The sequence below is a fragment of the Paroedura picta genome, chromosome 9, assembly GCF_049243985.1.
Source record: "Paroedura picta isolate Pp20150507F chromosome 9, Ppicta_v3.0, whole genome shotgun sequence".
Classification (NCBI taxonomy): Eukaryota; Metazoa; Chordata; class Lepidosauria; order Squamata; family Gekkonidae; genus Paroedura; species Paroedura picta.
In genome coordinates, this window is record NC_135377.1 from 77,307,690 (window position 1) to 77,327,172 (window position 19,483).

The window sequence follows — 19,483 nt, forward strand, 5'->3', positions numbered from 1 at the left end:
TGACCCTTTCCCCCTTCTCCCTTTGTTCTAGACCCTTTTCCTGTCCAGAGAGTCCCCCTTTTCCTTTGTTCTCTATTCTTGACCCCACCCCCCCTCTCACCCCCCATCTTGGCCAAGTCCAAAGGTTCTTATATTTAGTGTTTTGCTTAAGGTTGGGTGGGAAGGTCTGACAGGAGCATTTTTCTGGGGTCCTCTTTGCAGCTGTTTTCTCCACCTCTCATGAGATCTGTTCCTTGTTCTGGTCTGTCCCATGGCTGGATGTGTTGGGCTGGGCTAGCTGGATGTCTGATGAAATTCAAGTCGGGGAAGTCTGGATTCAGACTCTGGTGTTGATGGCTGTGAAGGGTTCCAATACTGTTTGCGTGGGACTGTTGAGGGCTGGGCCAAGTTTGCAGCAGGAGGCTCCGGCTGTGGTTATTGGGCCTAGGGGGTAGTGGAGGGCTTCTTAAGTCCCTTAGAACTAGATGGCTGGCCAACAAAAAGGATGTCTAATGTATCCTTATTCCTTAATGTAAGGAGCCTATGGTCAATGCCAGTGATAGTTTGTACTAGAAATCTGCAGAAATTGAAGGACTCATCAAGAATAATAGTCACATCTCCGTCCTGGACAGTTGTGCAGGACTGGTGGAGGACAACATAACCAGGTGATGTTAGCTGAGACAGATGCACCACTTCACTATCTTCCAATTGTGTTTCTGTTATGCAAACCAGATCCATTTCTTATTCCTGCACCATCTCATAGATATGTGCAGTTTCATGCTTCACGGATCTGATACTGCATAACACTAGTGTGGATGCGGGGGATGCTACAGAGGATAGACAGGCAGTGAGAATTCTTTTAAAATGCCAACCATTTGAGATAAATCCTGCCCCATACCTGCTAGTTCCCTTTTGCACTCAAGTACTATTTTCTTCGAACAGGCAGCTCTCTGAAGAAGCTTCTCCTCTCTCTTTCATCCAAAGAGATGGGGCCCAACTCAGAATGCTGGAATAAGTGGCTATGCCTCATCTATGAAAATTGAATTCTTAAAAATACCAATGGCTGCACACTGTTAACCATTGTTCCTGCCTTTATGGAATAGATTATATATCACAATATTTATAGAGTGCTCTGTAATGTGTGGGGCTAATTGCAGTTAATGTGCTTTTCGGTACCTAGAAATTACACAGTTGGGAACCCTGCTTTCCTCAGTAGGTGCTTGTGCCCAGCTCTTAATGGTTCAGCTCAGCAAAGTGACTCCCTTCTGCAGAAGGCTTCCTCTTGCTATAAAAACAACCTCGTCCAACCATTAAGAACATTTGCAGTGGGTTTGTTGTTGCTTTGGAAGGGGGTTGCTGCTGCAAATGATGACAGCCTGCTAACTGCACTAAGTGTTTTCTACCAAACCTTATTTTTCAGGAAATGTGCGGGACACAGACTTCACCTTGCTACTAAATTGGGAGCTTCCCACACAACTTCAAATGCCAAAGAGATGGGTAGCTTGCCTCATGTAGGAGAACTGTCAGTCATTTTAATGAGTAAACAGTTCCTTTAGAACAATGGCTTCTCATTAAAGATGATGGTGGAAAACATTTCTTGTGCAACACCTTGCAGTATATAAAAATGCAAAAAAATAATTGGATGCATGGAAAATAGGACAGAGCAGATATGTGGTATTTTTATGAAAAGCAATGGAAATAAGAATACCCCCCCCAGGAAATAATCAACCTCTCCCTTAAAATGGGAGAATTACCAGAAGGATTAAAAGAGGTAGTGGTGTGCCCATTGCTGAAATAACCATCTCTGGACCCGCAGAAGCCTGACAACTACCACACTGTCTTGCACTTAGTGTTTCTGGGGAAATTGGTTGAAAGGGCTGCTGCAGACCAAATATAAGAATTCCTGGAGGAAACTTCAGACCTTGACCCATTTCACTCAGGTTTCCAGCTTGGCCATGGGGTAGAAACAGTGCTAGTTGCCCTGATGGATGACCTCTACCACCACTGACCGAGGGGGGTCAGCACTGCTTGTACTATTAGATCTGTCAGTAGCATTTGACATAGTTGATCATGAGGTCTTAGCTCAACGTCTTGCTGATGCTGGGATACAGGGGACAGCCCCAAAATGGGTGATCTTCTTTCTCTGGAGTGGTAGACAGAGGGTAGCAATAGGAGAGTATCTAGCCTCAATGGCTCACATGTTGAGTCCCACAGGAAGCAGTCCTCTTTCCTAATTCATTTAACATCTTCATGCACCCTCTTGCTCAGCTGGTGCAGAGATTCAGGCTGAGTTGACACCAATATGTAGATGACACCCACCTCTTCCTCCTAATGGATGGCCTCCCTATTTCTCCCCCTGAATCTGGAGACAGATGTCTGGAAGGTGTGACTAAGTGGCTCGGCAAATCTGAATTTCAACCCTTCAAAAACAGAGGTCTTGTGGCTGGGTAGAAAGGGACCAAGAGAGAAAGTGTGCCTACCCAATCTGGACAGAGTGCAGCTGTCAGTAGCTCACTGCCTGGGCCTGCTTGACCTCCGGGCCAAGAACCTGGAGGGTATCTGACTCTCCCCCCCCCCAAAGAGCCCGGCATACCCAAACAAGGTGACTGATGCCAGGCAGAGCAACATGGCAGAAGACACCGGGACATAGGGCCTGCTGTCCAGATGAGCTCACCTATAGCCGGGAAAGGACAGAGGGCGGGGTTGGGGAAAGACGCTGAACACAGAGCACAGGGAAGGGGTGGGGTTTATGACACCTCGGGCACGCAGCGGAGGGGAGGAAATGGAAAGCAAGAAGCACAGATAAAAGGAGGAGAAAAGGCTGGGAAAGGGGGGAGGATAGAGAAAGGGAAGGGAAGCAGTTGGCTGTGTGATGGGAGCAAAATAAGAACACTCAAGCATCTGGAAAGTGTTCTAGTGCTTTATTGACTCTGGAGAAGGCTGCCGGTGAGAGCAAGTGGAGCCCAGGTGACTTGGACTCCGGGCCAAAGTGGGATAACCCCTCACCCCCGCCTGTCTGGAGGGACCTGCAAGCCACTGCCCCGGGGAAAGCAATTCAGAGGTCTGGCAACAAAGTGATGGACCGAGAGCCATGGAGGGGCCTGACATTCACTCTGCCAGAAACCTGTTTATGATCTTTGATGATGCCTCCCTCTCCATGGAGGCACAGGTCATGAGAGTAGCACGGCAGGCCTTTTACCACCTACACCAAGCCAAGCTACTAGCATCCTACTTGGCCCCAGAACTCCTAGCCACAGTGATACATGCAACAGTTACCCCTAGACTGGACTTCTTCAACTCATTCTTTGCAGTCCCTTAACCTTTATACTCAAATACTTTGGCCACCTCATGAGAAGGAAGGACTCCCTGGAAAAGAGCCTAATGCTGGGAGCAATCGAGGGCAAAAGAAGACGGGGACAACAGAGAATGAGGTGGCTGCATGGAGTCACTGAAGCAGTAGGTGCAAACTTAAATGGACTCTGGGGAATGGTAGAGGACAGGAAGGCCTGGAGGATCATTGTCCATGGGGTCGCGATGGGTTGGACACGACTTTGCACCTAACAACAACAACAAACCTTTATACCCTTAACCTTGATCTGGAAACTGCAACTGGTCCAAAATTCTGTGGCCAGGATCCTCACTATTATAGTGGAGATTCCACATCCGGAATTCCACTTCAACAACTCCTCTGGTTTCCAGCGGAATTCTGGATCAAACGTAATGTGGACGTAACCTTCAAGGCCATACGTTGTCTGGGCCCAGTGTAACTGAGAGACTGTCTCTCTGCCTGTTCTCCCCAAACAGCCTTATGTTTTGTCATCATCAACTGGCTGGTGATCCCTGGACCCAAGGAAGCACACCAGACCTCAACCAGGGCCAGAGCACTTCTTGGTTCTGGCCCCCACCTGGTGCATCAAACTCCCTAAAGAGATCAGGGTTAGGGTTGGGCGCTTTGGCACCTGAAGTGGCCAGTCTCTCCCAGCGCAGCCAGCGCTGTGCTGTGGGGGGGAGGGGAGGTGCGGGTGTCAGCATGCCAGCAGGTGTGCACACACAGGCGCAGAGCTCCCTGCCTGCTTGTGTGCACCCGCCGCTACGCTGACACATGCCTTCATTCCTCCCCCCCCCCAGGTGTGGCGCTGGCTGTGCTGGGAGACACCGCCCGCTTCGGGTGCCCAAGTGTGCAACCCTAATCAGGGTCCTTCCTGAACTAGTACAATTCCAAAGAGCATGTAAACGGGAGCTCCTCCACCAGGCATTTGGTTGAGGCCAGCCGACTTAACAACATCCCCCAAACACCCCCCCCCCATTATCTGAGCCATGCTGACCTCCCACAGGTTAAAAGTTGAGAGTTGTCACACTTTGAATATGTTATAGTATTTTGTTTTAATCTGTTATGATCAGTTTTGGAACCACTGTTATGTTGGTTGTCGCTAGATTTTGATGGATATTCATGATGTTTTATGTAAACCACCCTGAGCTTTATGGGAGAGTCATATAGAAATTCAAATAAATAAATAAATAGATAGATAGATAGATAGATAGATAGATAGATAGATAGATAGATAGATAGATAGATAGATAGATAGATAGATAGATAGATAGATAATGCGCCAAGGATACCTCATCTCAACCAGCCACCATCATTATGCTGTATGCTAAGTTACCACTCAGCCTCTACCTATATGTATGGACTGGCATCTTCCATTTCAATGTATCCAAAAAAGTGTGACTTCACACAAAAATATATACCTTGCATATGGTTGTGGCCCTGATGGACCATCAAGATTTATTTATTTATTTACTTATAATTTGATTTACAGCCCACCTCCCCAACAAGGTCAACCCAAGGAAGCTTAAAAAACACATAAAAATATACCCCATAAAACCCCATACAATGTTAAAACCCACCGTTCCCATACAACTCACATTAAAATAACCATAGTCCTACAGATGGCGATAAAAACAGTCTCTAGTCCAATCAGTTATTCTAAACCTTTGCCTGCATCCTCATAATTGGTCTCATTCCATTGGCCCCAGATCTTCTGTGCCAGATGTACGCCATTTAACGGACAGTACCCCAGTTCTTAACTCCGGGTACCACGCGGCCTCAACCAAATGACTGGCAGAAGAGCTCCATCTTATAGGCCCTGTGGAACCTTGATAGCTCTGTCAGGGACCTTAGCTCTTCTGGGAGCTCATTCCACCAGGGTGGGGCCAGGACTGAAAAGGCCCTGACCCTGGTCAAGGCCAGGAAAATGTCCCAGGGGCCTGGGACAACCAGCAGATTCATACCTGCAGAGTGAAGACCCCTGTGGGGGGCATAAGAAGATAAGTGGTCCCTCAGATAGGTAGCACTCAGGCTGCATATGGCCTTAAAGGTCAAAACCTTAACCTTGAACTTGATCCGGAATCAAACCGGTAACTGATGCAGTTGTTTCAGCACAGAATGAATGTGGGCCCTCCAAGATTTTCTGGGAGCAGGTCCGGACAAAATTCAAGCGTATCAAGCTTGACTTCCTCAACAGCATCGAGCAGTGGGGGGTACCTCAGCCCAGTGGAAGAATAGTCTTCCACGAGCAAATGATGCTGATACGGGAGAAGGCTGGAAAGCCTCCACTGGAGATGAGGCGACATATGGGTGAGTGCTGCCTTCGTTATGTTTAATCTTTTACCCTTAAGCATGTGTTGAATGTTTAGATGCCTCTTTCCTCAACTGTTTCCATCTGATTTGAGAAAGCATTAAGATGCTGTCATCTCCAGCTGACATTGCCAGCCAGTACTGTCAAACCACTTTGTCAATGCACTCCTAGTACACTTTATCATGTGTCTGAAGCTGTGATACGTAAGGCTCTGATTACGGTGTGGCCCTCAAGTGTGTATTATGTTTGGTTTGCGGGCTTCAATTTATGAGTTCTTGTTTACTATGCACAGCCACACAATCCCCTGCAAAACTATCAGAGGCCACAGCCAGCAAGGAAGGTGAGGAAGAGGGGCCTTCCACCTCATCCAAAGCTGCAAGTGAGAGCTATAATTCTTTAAGGGAGACCCATGTCTGTGTACCCCCTGCTGTGATCCTTTTATTTGCATTTTATAGCAGACACAAGGAGGGCCAGGATGAGGAGCATGGAGGCCAAGATGGCATCCTTGGAGGGGCTCTTAGAGCGACAGAGGATGGAGTGTGAGTACTGAACCTGTGCTGTGGTGTGGGTTGTGTTACTAATGCCTATGTATATGGATTACCATTTGTTTTAAAACCATTTGCAGGGCAGGCAGCAGTGGCTGATCTAAGAGGGGAGTTGGAGAGCCAGAGGCAGCTAATGCAGCAGAAGGAGGAGGAAGAACGTAGGTTCTGTACCCCACCGCCCCACCCCCAAAACCTCCACACACTGTGGCCAAGGTCACTAAAAACTGAATCCATGTAAACTCCAGTTTAAAAAATATCTGTGGCACTAATGTGTACCTGTTTTTCCTCCCCACACAGTGAAGAAGAAGGAGGAGGCAAAAGAGGAGGAAGACCTCTGGAGGAGGAAAGTCCGGGGAACAATGACCCGGTTTGGCAAACAGCTTAGGGAGATGACGGAGGAAAAATGGGGAGGGGAAACAAAACACAAAGAAGATGGTGTTGGAGAGGGGACTAGTGGAACTTGAGTTTCTGGTTTTTGTTGGGGGGGGGCTCTAAGTTAAATTCCCTACTGTTTGTCCCCTGTTATTTAAAAATAAACTGTTGTAATTCTTTTTTGAAAAAGACTCCAGTGTGACTCCTTAAACTTGCACACCTTTCACCCCACACTCCTTAAACTCCTTGAACTGACGCCCCTTTCACCCCCCACCCAGACAACCAGATTAAACACACTCACTAGAAAGGCCACTTTTGGCCTTCCTAATTCTAAAGTAGGGTACACAGAGACATAGGCAAAAGTATAAACTTTATTTTTCAAACAAAACCCAACACAGAACACATTCAAAAGCAAAACTGGACTAAACTAGGAGGGGGAGAACTTGTCCGCTTGTTCCTTGTTCCTCTTTCCCAGAACAGTCCTCCTGCGAGTCTGGGTGGCGGCGTTCTGAGAGGGGGTTGGTGGAGTGGGTGGTGGAGGTGGTGGTGGTGGTGTTGGTGTTGGTGGGGGTGGAGTCACGGTCACATTAATTTGAGCAGGGTTAGCAGCTTGTCTGTCCTCTTTCGACTCCATGACCAGGACCGCCCTCTCCAGTAGTCCCCTGATGAGGCGCATCTCCTGGACACTTTCGCGGAGGGATTCGTTGGACTCCCTGAAGATCCCCCTCATTTTTCTTCCCTCCTGGACCTGGAGATCATACATAGACTGGCAGTGCTCCAGGAGGCTCTGGCCCACGTTGGTTAAAAGGGAAACGCGCCTCAGCCTCGTGTGTTCCCTCTGCAGCCTCTCCTCTGCTCCCCTCTAGGGACATCAGGGGGTGGGCTGGCAGGACCCGGGGGGGGCTTCCTCCTCCTCCGAAAGAACCTCTGTGGGGAAAAATGAGAATTAGAACCGCTAGTGTCATTGATACAACCAACACTGCCTAGGGAGCACATGGTGGGGTTTTTTTGCCTATTTTTCACAGCAATACTCCCAACAATGCCTAATGAGCACATGGTTAGTGTTTTTTGCCTATTTTTCACAGCAATACTCCCAACAATGCCTAGTGAGCACATAGTTAGTGTTTTTTGCCTATTTTTCACAGCAATACTCCCAACAAAGCCTAGGGAGCATATGTTGGGGTTTTTTTGCCTATTTTTCACAGCAATACTCTCAACAATACCTAGTGAGCACATAGTTAGTGGTTTGTATCATTGCCCTGCAGTTATGGCTAGAAAGGAACAGTTCATGCCTGCTCACCCTCTTGAATCTCTAGGAGCCTGCGTTGGGCAGGAGGTCCAGGCACCCCACGCTCCTCCTCTTGTATTCCTGAGATGAAATCTGTAAAAAAGAAAAAAAATGGTTTTAGGAACAAAGGGTAGTAAAGGTAGCTTCCAAACTCAACACCGGCAACATAGAGGTACCTTCTTCTTTCTCCAAAGCAGTTTACACAGCACCCCCCCCCCATTATTCTCAGAAATACTAACCAAGGTTTGTTGATGCCCCGAATTGCTATCGAGATTGCCAATAGCAGTTGACTCGCAGGGCTCTGTGCCTGGCAGTTGAGTTTCTGTGGACAACAGCAGACAATAGTGAAAAAGGAGCAAGCATACAACCTGAACTACACAGCATGCTCCCAAAGTATTACCCTGAAGAAGTACAGAAGGCCTATTGTTGAGGCATGCTGCAAATCTTCCGGGGGGAGGGGGGTGAGTTAAACATTACCCTTTAAAATCAAAGCTACCATAGCAAACAAAACAGTCTACATATGGCCTAGCATATTAAGCGTTGCAACGAATACATGCGAAAACGATTCCTAAACGTCAGGCCACTTAGAACACACATTTGTACAAAGGTAAAAGTGCCTTACCAGAGGCAAGGGGTGTCTGCTGCAGCACGTTGGTTCCCTCCCCAGGGACGATGGCAAGCAGGTCCAACGTGATGAGGTCCGCCCCGCATTGCTGGATCTGGGGAGGAGGCTGAACGGTCCTCCCCGACGAGGTGCCCTCTCCTGGGTCTTCTGCAACGGCTGGTCCCTCCACCGGCTGGTCCCTCCACCCGGAGCAGCTGGCCTCTGGATGACCTTGAGGCTCCTTCCCACGCGTTTTGGCTGGCCGTCTCCGTCCCCCTCCGTCCCCCTCTCCGTAAATTTCGCGCTGTTGCTCGAAATACGGGCAGGTCACTCTTGCGTTCCTGGACTTTTGGTTGTGGGACACGGCCCTCATATATTCGGCCCTCATCGTCTTCATTTTGGATCGGCATTCAAGACCGGTTCTGTGGTGGCCCAGGGCTCTCATCCACATGGCCACCTGTTCGAACACCTCCCGATTCCGATGCGAGGATCGGAAGGCGTCCTGAATTTTCTCTTTGGCGAATATTGCCATCAGGTCCCGTATCTCAGCGTCCTTCCATGTAGGTCCCCTGCCGGTTGCCTGGACGGACGACGACTGGGAAGTGGAGTCCATACTGCCTTCGCGAGATTTAATGCTTTGCCATGCCTGTGTCTAGCTGATTCTCAAGGACAAATTCCCCTTGTAGTCTCCAAGCCTGTCATAAGTCCTGACATTCATCACCTTCTGCCCCCCCACCCCCATGGCTGTTAGTCTCCATTCTTCCCATCTTCTCACCCATAGTTGTTATCAAAATGTTGTGACTTCCTTGACATGGTATCTGCGTTATGTTCCCAAGAAGGAGAGCACCTCTCCATAACCCTCCCCTGAACCCAAGGAGCCAGCTTGGTGTAGTGGTTAGGAACGCTGACTTATAATCTGGTGAGCCGGGTTTGATACCTTGCTCCACCCCACATGCAGCCAGCTCGGTGACTTTGGGCTCACTACAGCACTGATAAAGCTGTTCTGACCGGGCAGTAATATCAGGGCTCTCTTGGCATCACCTCCCTCACAGGGTGTCTGTTGTGGGGAGAGGAAAGGGAAGGCGACTGTAAGCTGCTTTGAGACTGGTAGGGAAAAGCAGCATATAAGAACCAACTTGCTTTTTTCACTATTGATCTGTAAGTTAGTTGCCAAACAAAACACTATTATTTTGGTGAGTCATGCTATAATTAGGGGCAAAGCTGTTGCACCCAGAAATATACTGGGTACTAAGACACACACCTGCACTATGTTCTTCTGGGGGCTGGCCCTGCTTGAACCAGCGCAGTGAAGTGGATAAAGAGGAGCAGATTCAAGGGATGGGTCAGAACCCCCACTTCTGCTCCATGTCCAGGAAGTTGGGTTGCCAAACTCCAGGTGGGGGCCTGGTGCTCTTCAAGCATAACAACTGATTTCCAGTCCTCAGTTCATCTGGAGAATACAGCTGGAAGGAAGGAAGGAAGGAAGGAAGGAAGGAAGGAAGGAAGGAAGGAAGGAAGGAAGGAAGGAAGGAAGGAAGGAAGGAAGGAAGGAAGGAAGGAAGACTCTTACCCACCCACCCCATTTGGTGGCCAAAGGCCACCCTATGCCCTATGGGTTCTGTGCAGCATTTTCTCCATTTTCCATGGTCCCCTCTCCTGGGGGGAAGGGTGCACTGAGGAGTGCCAAAAGGCCACACTGATCCACATGGGGCAGGCAGGTGGCCTTTCCTGCATCTTCCATCCCCCCAACTCAGGGGAATGCAAAGGGTATGCATGGTCCCATGGGGTTTGCAAGGGAGGTTGTACCTCTTCTCCCAACCCAGGATCTTGGGCCATGTTCAGTGTCCCAGGGGTGGATGGCAGGCCTAGCCTCTTCTTTCCTCTGAGCCACAACACTCTCTGGCCCAGCTTTGGGAAGAGAGGCAGCAGAGGGAGCTGGCTGTTGTTCCAGCAGGAAGGAGGAGGAGGAGGAGGAGGAGGAGGAGGAGGTTGGGGGTTGAACAGACCTGCCATTGGCCCTCCATGAGAGGGTGGACACACCTGAAGGCTAATCAGGTTGGGTGTGAGTTGTCTGTCATGCAACTTGACCTTAGTGCTGTGACTTACATGTGATAATAGGGCTATAATGAATCCAGGAAAATTTGAAATGGACAAGTAGGAGATTGTTATAGCATCATAACACTTAAGAAATTACCACTTTTTATTTATATCAAAATTTTTAAGCCTTCCAAACATACAATGTAACAATGTGGAGAGGACCTCTGCATGGAAGAAAAATACACACTGTTATTTCGTTACCAAACTAATGTGCTTGGACTGTGTTCTCCACACACACACACACACACACACACACACCCGAAATAAAAATGGAAAAAGAGTTTACTGTGGATAGGGAAAGCCTACAAACAGGAGGAAGTTTATCTTTAACCATAATAAAGTTCAAGTTTATGACAGACAAATCACACTCAACCTGACTGGCCTGCAGGAGTGTCCACCCTCTCATGGTGGACCTGTTCAACCCCAAACTTCATCCTCCTCTACCTTCTTGTTAAAAGAACAGTCAGCCCTCTCTGCTACCCCTTTGGGTCAGCTGGGCCAGAGAGTGGGGTGGCTGGGAGGAAGGAAGAGAATAGGCCTGCCATCCACCCCTGGGACACTGAACATGGCCTTCCCATCTGCCCAAGATTCTGGGGGTGGAAGAAGGGGCCCAGCCCCCCAAAGGAACATGCACAGCCTTTGCACTCTCCTGAGTTGGGGGGATGGGAGATGCAGGAAAGGCCACCCACTTGTCCCATATGGATCAGTGTGGCCTTTTGGCACTCCTGGGTACACCCTCCACCCTCCAGGAAGCGGGGACTGTGAAAGATGGAGAAAATGCTGCACGCCAGCACCATAGGGCATAGGGTCATCTTTGACCACCAAATGGGGTGTGTGTGTGAGGAAGTCATAAAATCTTCCTTCCTTCCTTCCTTCCTTCCTTCTTTCCTTCCTTCCTTCCTTCCTTCCTTCCTTCCTTCCTTCCTTCCTTCCTTCCTTCCTTCCTTCCTTCCTTCCTTCCTTCCTTCCTTCTTTGTTTCTTTCCTTCTTCCTTCCAGCTATTTTCTCCAGAGGAACTGGTGCCCAGAGATCAGTTGTTATCCCTGAAGATGTCCAGGGCTCCACCTGGAGATTGGCAACCCAGCTTCCTGCACATCGAGGAGGCATGGGAGTCCAGACCCAGCCCTTGAGATGAGAGTCTGCTATTTGATCAATTCACTTTGCTAGATCTCAAGTTCAAACAGGGAGCAGGGGGAGGAGGGCCCATTGTATTCATTGGTGCAATGGTCTCTGCCCCTTTAACAATATAAATCTTACAACTTTACAAGCTTGAAACGACCAGCTGACCTTACATTCTTCCCAGACCATCATTTACCAGATCGACAGGAGCAGAAGCTGATAGAAGCTGGAATCTGCAACAGTAAGAATTGAAAGCTTTCTGGCTTTTCTCTCTCTTCTCCCACAAGCTCTTCCCTCCCCCCCCCTCAACCAATTCACAAGCGAATTCCTTCTTTCGCCGAGTGAGAGACTCCCAGCTAATTATACCCATTAACCAAACAAAGAGAGTGCTTTGAAGATTTATGGGTGAAAGTTCAGTGGGGGAATTTGACTTGATATGGAGATCGACAAACTGATAATTTGGGATCGCTCGTGCTCCCGCGAGACCTCACGAGACTTTCTGTTTATAGTTTGTGACTGCCTAGAACTATGGAAGAATTAACTAAGGCACAGCTTTTCCATTTGTTATGCAAAGGAAACTCAGAGATACTGAAAGCAGTCAATAAGCTGGAAAAGGAAATTCGTGGGACTAAGGGGGAGCTTTTGGATGGAGCCCAAGGTCCGGAGAGACCAGCTGATGACGTAGCTCAGCTAACAGTAAATCAAGTGAAACTTCAATGTCTGGAAGTTAATCAACTGGAGGGAGAGAGTGCCAGAGATGTAAAAACCCAAAGTATCTTTAAAGAACCTGGGAAAACAGATTCACGGAAGGAAAGTACCAAAAACCTGGAAGTCTATTCAGAGCAGGAAATGACTTGGATCAGCAAAATAAAAAGAGTCTATTCAAAAGCGACAGCAACTAGGAAGCTATCAGGAGATATTTCTGTGCGACCAGAGGAAGAGATCCAGATTGACAAAGGATTCAGAGCCCCCTCAAAGGCGATTACAAGCAAGAATCAAGTAAGAGATTTCTTTGGCCCTGACAGAAGGACAATCAGAAACACTCTACTATGGAAAAAAACACAGTTTCATTTTCTGCGACCACCTGAAAGATGAGCTGAACAATGGAGTATTCTCCTGGCTTCCTGTGAGAAAAATAGCAGTAGCAACCTTTAGGACAGGTCCAATATATGAAGGGAACTGACTTTATATCATTTAAGACAATAATAGAATATATCCTTATAATAGATTATACCCTCCTATGTATCAACAACTACTTTGTTAAGAAAGATGGTAATAACTCCTAGATCAGGATTAATATGCGATGGGAATTGAATATGTATGTTAATATGTATGCCAAAAGAGGATGACAAACCATATTTTATAGGCATTAACAAGACGACAGTAGTAATTCTTGAGTCAGGGCCAATTTATGAAGGAGACTGACCTAATATCATTTAAGATAATAACAGAATGTATTCCTATAACAGATCATACTCTCATATGTATTAACAATCACTTGGCCAAGAAAAATGGTAAAAACTTCTAGACTAGGAATAATATGTGATGGGAACTAAATATCTATGTTAAAAGAGATGGCAAACCATATCAACTGGTCGCTTTTTCATTACAACTTCTCTGTAAATGCTTTATATAATAATAAACAATAAAATTATTATAAAAAAATAAAAAAAAACAATATAAATCTTAACAGGCAGGAAAGGTAGCTATCAAGATGCCATTTTGGAGGAGAGGGAGGGTGGTTTCTCACTAGAGCTAAGAAATACATTCAATGCATTTTTATTTTTTTATTTTTTAAAGGGTGGACCTTCATGACAGAAACTCAATAACGTTGTGGTGACTGAAGGAAATTCCCAGATATAAGACACTAGGGGCAAAGCCCGTTGTATCCAAGAATACAACGGGCGCTAGAGCTTGGCAGTGGGAAGAGGAAGGGAAGGAGTTGTCAAGTTGTCTCCGGAAGATAGAGCCAGAGAGTTCAACGAGATCTGAACACAATGGAAAAATGGGCAAATGAGAACAAGATGCAATTTAATAAAGATAAGTGTAAAGTTCTGCATCTGGGTCAGAAAAATGAAAAGCATGCCTACTGGATGGGGGATACGCTTCTAGGTAGCACTGTGTGTGAACGAGACCTTGGGGTACTTGTGGATTGTAAACTGAATATGAGCAGGCAGTGTGATGCAGCGGTAAAAAAGGCAAATGCCATTTTGGGCTGTATCAACAGGGGCATCACATCAAAATCACAAGATGTCATAGTCCCATTGTATACGGCACTGGTCAGACCACACCTGGAGTACTGTGTGCAGTTCTGGAGGCCTCACTTCAAGAAGGACGTCGATAAAATTGAAAGAGGAGAGCGACGAAGATGATCTGGGGCCAAGGGACCAAGCCGTATGAAGATAGGTTGAGGGACTTGGGAATGTTCAGCCTGGAGAAAAGGAGGTTGAGAGGGGACATGATAGCCCTCTTTAAGTATTTGAAAGGTTGTCACTTGGAGGAGGGCAGGATGCTGTTTCTGCTGGCTGCAGAGGAGAGGACACGCAGTAATGGGTTTAAACTTCAAGTACAACGATATAGGCTCGATATCAGGAAAACGTTTTTCACAGTCAGAGTAGGTCAGCAGTGGAATAGGCCGCCTAAGGAGGTGGTGAGCTCCCCCTCACTGGAAGTCTTCAAGCAAAGGTTGGATACACACTTTTCTTGGATGCTTTAGGATGCTTAGGGCTGATCCTGCTTTGAGCAGGGGGTTGGACTAAATGGCCTGTATGGCCCCTTCCAACTCTATGATTCTATGATTCTAAGTCCGTAAGGGCATGGGGTTGAATGTGTGTGTTGTGTGGGAGGTTGTGCTGCCATGGTGGCAAATGAGGGTTACCTCATGAGGTAAATGAGGGTTACCTCATGAGGCAAATTACCTCCGGGCAGAGCAGTATTTTAAATGAGAAGGGGCTTTTCTGTGGCCTCCCTGTCAGGCAACTGTTTGTCAGAAGGAGAAAGCCCCCCCCCTCAAAAGGAATGCTCTCAGGCTCCCCCTCAGGCTCCCCTGCATTGCTCTTGGAAAGGCCTCCGTCCCCTCAGTCAGGGGCTCTCAGAGGCTCCTTCGCAGCAGGCCTGAAGGGGGGGAGGGGGAGCACTCTGCAGCCTCCTGCCAGCTCTGTCAGGGTTCTGAGGCAATATACAGTTGGACATGACAATTATGACAGCCTTGGGGTGAAAAGGGCTGGTACAGCCTGTCCAAGCCTCTGTTTTCATCCCCCTTGGCAGCCCTACTGACCTCCTCTCCCTGCGGTGGTCAGGAGCAGACTGGCAGCCAGACTGGGCTGGGTGAATAGAATTTTGGTCTGTCCTGGTGAGGGGCCAATAGGAAGGCGCTTTGCGTGCCTCCCCATTGGCTGGTTGGCCCTGGATGGACACTCGGAGCGCCCAATCAGGAGCCGCGAAGCTCCTGATTGGGCCCTCTGAGTTTTTATCCTGGACAAGGCCCGCCCTAACTACTCCCTGGACAGGGCCCGCCCTCCCTGGACAGGGCCCGCCCACCCTAACTACTCCCCAGGTGGCCTTACCCTTTTATTTAATAGGAGCGGTTAAAGATATATGAAGCATGGTTGAGAAAAGGGCTTTGTTTCTCCATTTTGATGACTTAGTTGCCTCATCAATCTTTTGCAGCCATACTAAGAAATCTATAAAGAGAGAAGAAATTCTGGCCTTTGGTTGTTATAAGAACCAAGAACATGCCACTCAACTGATTTCAGGACCACAGAACTCATTTTATTTTTCTACTTTACACAAAGAAAAAAATGCCCAGTCCTTTAGAATCACAGAATCATAGAGTTGTAAGGGGCCATACAGGCCATCTAGTCCAACCCCCTGCTCAACGCAGGATCAGCCCAAATCCTCCTCAGACTCCTAAATCCTGCAAGCAATTCCTTCATCTTTTGAAGGAGGCAATTGTTATAATATCCCCCCTCCCCATTGCTGGAACTGCTGCTGATTGGCAGGAGCATATCCTGGCAGGGACTCATGGGATCTGTAGTCCATGGACATGTGGAGAGCTGCAGTTTGGTCTCCCCTGATATAGATGATGTTAGAATCTACTAGCACCTGATGGACTGCACTTATCGAAACTAACGCCCGAAGCATGGGAAGGACAGAGCTCTAAAGAAGAGTACCTACAGGTTACTAGGCATTGTTGATAAATCATCAGAAAGGCCAAAGCTGAGAGTGAGCTAAGATTGGCCAGGGAAGCCCACTGTAACAAGAAAATATTTTTCAGTTATGTGAGAAGCAAACATAAAGTAAAGAAGACAATAGGCCCACTGTTGACAAACTCTAACGGAGGATGCAGAGAAAGCAGAAAGGCTCAACGCCTACTTTACATCTGTTTTTTCCCACAGGTCAAAGGGTTTAGGCACATCTAGAGATGGCAGTAGCCAAGAGATAGTGTCTGGGTGGCAGGTTGACATGGACAGAGAGGTTGTCGAGAGGCATTTAGCTGCACTGAATTAGTTAAAATCCCCTGGGCCGGATGAAATGCACCCGAGAGTGCTCAAAGAACTTTCCGGAAAACTTGCACAACCCTTGTCCATCATCTTCGGGACCTCTTTAAGGACTGGAGAGGGACTACTCATGAAGTTTTCAGATGACACCAAATTGGGAGGACTGGCAAATACTCCGGAAGATAGAGACAGAGTTCAACGAGATCTGAACACAATGGAAAATAGGCAAAAGAGACGAAGATGCAATTTAATAGGATGATCTGGGGCCAAGGGACCAAGCCCTATGAAGATAGGTTGAGGGACTTGGGAATGTTCAGCCTGGAGAAAAGGAGGTTGAGAGGGGACATGATAGCCCTCTTTGAAAGGTTGTCACTTGGAGGAGGGCAGGATGCTGTTCCCATTGGCTGCAGAGGAAAGGATACGTAGTAATGGGTTTAAACTACAAGTACAATGATATAGGCTATATATTAGGGAAAAATTTTTTCAGTCAGAGTAGTTCAGCAGTGGAATAAGTGGTGAGCTCACCACCTAAGGAGGTGGTGAGCTCCCCCCTCACTGGCAGTCTTCATGCAAAGTTTGGATACACACTTTTCTTGGATGCTTTAGGATGCTTTGGGCTGATCCTGTGTTGAGCAGGGGGTTGGACTAGATGGCCCCTTCCAACTCTATGATTCTAAGACACTTTTGGCAGGATATCCACATAGAAATCTCAAAACTCTTTAAGGACTCCATAGCTCTAAATCCTGAAGCTTATCTTTTAGGTTTTTTGGTAAATGAAAAAGATAAAAAATATGGAGAGTTATTTAGATGTTTGACAACAGCGGCAAGTATAGTCTGGGCAAAAAATGGAAGTTAAACCATATTTGATTGGCAGTTGAAAACATTAGAAATCTCTCAGATGGCAAAATTATCAACTTATGTCGAAGATAAACAAATACTGGACTTTAAGGCAAAATGGAATTTATGGATACAGCATATTAGAAAAAAGTATAGTTATGGATTTATGACTATTGGTTATGACTTATGATTTATAAGGGGAAATGAGAATGGATTGCAGTTTTGAATAGGAGAATTAATGGGTTTTTTTGTATATTCTTAAAAAATACAGTTAGTATTTATTATTTGTAAATGTTACATAATCTATTAACATGTAATTTTGGAGATGTATTTTTTTGTAATGGATTATAAATAAAATTTGACACTATTAAAAATCTTTTCTTACATTCATATGACATAGAATCATAGAATCTTTAACCGCTCCTGCGGTTAAATAAAAGGGTAACACCACCTGGGGCGGGCCCTGTCCAGGATAAAAGAGGGCCCGATCAGGAGCCACAAAGCGGCTCCTGATTGGGCCCTCCAAGTGTCCATCCAGGGCCAAGCAGCCAATGGGGAGGCACGTGAAGCGCCTTCCTTTTGGCCCCTCAACAGGACAGACCAAAATTCCATTCACCCAGCCCAGTCTGGCTGCCAGTCTGCTCCTGACCACTGCAGGGAGAGGAGGTCAGTAGGGCTGCCAAGGGGAATGAGAACAGGGGCTGCGCCAGCCCTTTTCACCCCAAGGCTGTCCCAACTGTCATGTCCAACTGTAAATTGCCTCAGAACCCTGACAGGGCTGGTAGGAGGCTGCTGAGTGTTCCCCTTTCCCCCCCCCCCCTTCAGGCCTGCTGCGAAGGAACCTCTGACAGGCCCTGACTGAGGCCTTTCCAAGAGCAACGCAGGGGAGCCTGAGGGCCTTCCTTTTGACACTTTCCCCTTCTGCCAAACAGTTGCCTGACAGGGAGGCCACAGAAAAGCCCCTTCTCACTTAAAATACTGCTCTGCCCGGAGGTTAGAGACAGCCAAGCCATGTGTCTTTCTTCTTTGCAACTCTCTGCAGATTTGAGGCCACTGCACAGCATTATTCTGCAGAGGAAACTGGCTCTTTTGTCTCCTGTTTCATCTGTACAACAACCCTGTGCAGTAGGCCTCAAGTCTTTCAATTCGACAACAACCTGTGTGGGAAGCCTTAAATGTTTCTTCTCTACCACAACCCTGTCCAAAGTAGCCCTTTCTGCCTGGGGAGATGATCTTTATACTCTGCAGGTGAGCTGTAATTCCAGGAGCTCTCCAGGCCACACCAGTAGGTTGGCTACCCCTGGGTTGGAAATATTCCTGGAGGTTTGGAGGTGGGACTTCAAAATCATACAATGCCTCAGAGTCCAGCCATCAAATGAGCCATTTTTGCCTGTAGTTGGTCGGGAGTGGTGCAGGAGTGTCCCTCCTGACCTATGGGTTATAGCCAGCCCTTACCAGCGACTGTTTGTATTCTGGGGCGCAGACAGGCAGACCAGCATCAGTCCTGTGAGTCTGGAAAGTGCAGGAAGATCTAAATAAATATTTATAGCCTGAAACTGTAAATACAGAATGAGTAAATGTCTGGAGACATATAGTAACTGGCAAATAAAAAAAAACAGTATAAAAAACCTTACTAAGGTCAAGACTGCTGTGCACAGAGAGTCTTTCACTTAGGCTTGCCAGCTTCCCTGTGAGGCTCGCTACCTCACCTCCCTCATGTGGAGTCTGCTATGGGGAGAGAAAGGGAATACAATTGGAAAATGCTTTGAGACACCTGAGGCCTGCTGGGTCACTGCAGCCCATTCCCAGTGTCTCAGATCTCTCATAACCCCACATACCTCACAGGTTGACTATTGTAGAGAGACAAATGGAAAAGGTGTTTGTAAACCACTTTGAGACTCCTTTGGGTAGTAAGCAATAGGGTACAAAAATCCGTTCTTCTAAGGAGCAACTATGAAAGAAGCATGTGGGCACATAACATTTTACCAACAGTGAAAACATGGGAGACAGAAGGAACAGGGTGGATACCTGTGTACTGTGACTACCCCATGTGTATTAGGGCAGAGGGGCATTTTGGTGAATGTGGCCTAATTCACACAAGAAGGGAAATGACGCAGAACTGGGAGGAATTCATTGCCATGTAATCTTCCTCTAAGAAGGGTCTCCAGTCTGATTTTCCCTTCACATATCTGAGGACATGGCTCTGGAAAGCTCATCTGTAACCACTATGCCACAATTCCCAAAGGTCAGTCCTCTCCCACACTCAACGAACATTCCACACCACAGGTTCTTGACACCCATCTCTCCACACCCATACCCTCATTTGCCACCATGCCAGCACAACCTCTCACACAACACACACATTCAACCTCATGCCCTTACAGACTGGACAACTCCTCCCCTTCCTCTTCCCACTGCCAAGCTCTAGCACTTGTTGTCTTCTTGGATACAATGGGCTGTGCCCCTAGTCATATAATAATAGAGTTGGAAGGGAGCTCCTGGGT

The 19,483-nt window shown here is 47.4% G+C and overlaps 2 long non-coding RNA genes across 2 annotated transcripts; one reads left to right on the top strand and one right to left on the bottom strand.

Moving 5' to 3' along the window:
* The first annotated feature begins 4,177 nt into the window (after positions 1 to 4,177).
* Positions 4,178 to 6,642, top strand: LOC143844286 (uncharacterized). The gene is made up of 3 exons (XR_013233922.1): positions 4,178 to 6,157; positions 6,244 to 6,321; positions 6,461 to 6,642. It is a non-coding gene; the product is annotated as an uncharacterized LOC143844286 (long non-coding RNA).
* A 681-nt stretch (positions 6,643 to 7,323) lies between these two features.
* On the bottom strand, positions 7,324 to 8,170 carry LOC143844931 (uncharacterized). The gene is made up of 3 exons (XR_013234198.1): positions 8,063 to 8,170; positions 7,836 to 7,916; positions 7,324 to 7,462 (listed from the first exon to the last, which is right to left on the bottom strand). It is a non-coding gene; the product is annotated as an uncharacterized LOC143844931 (long non-coding RNA).
* Between the last annotated feature and the right edge of the window lie 11,313 nt (positions 8,171 to 19,483).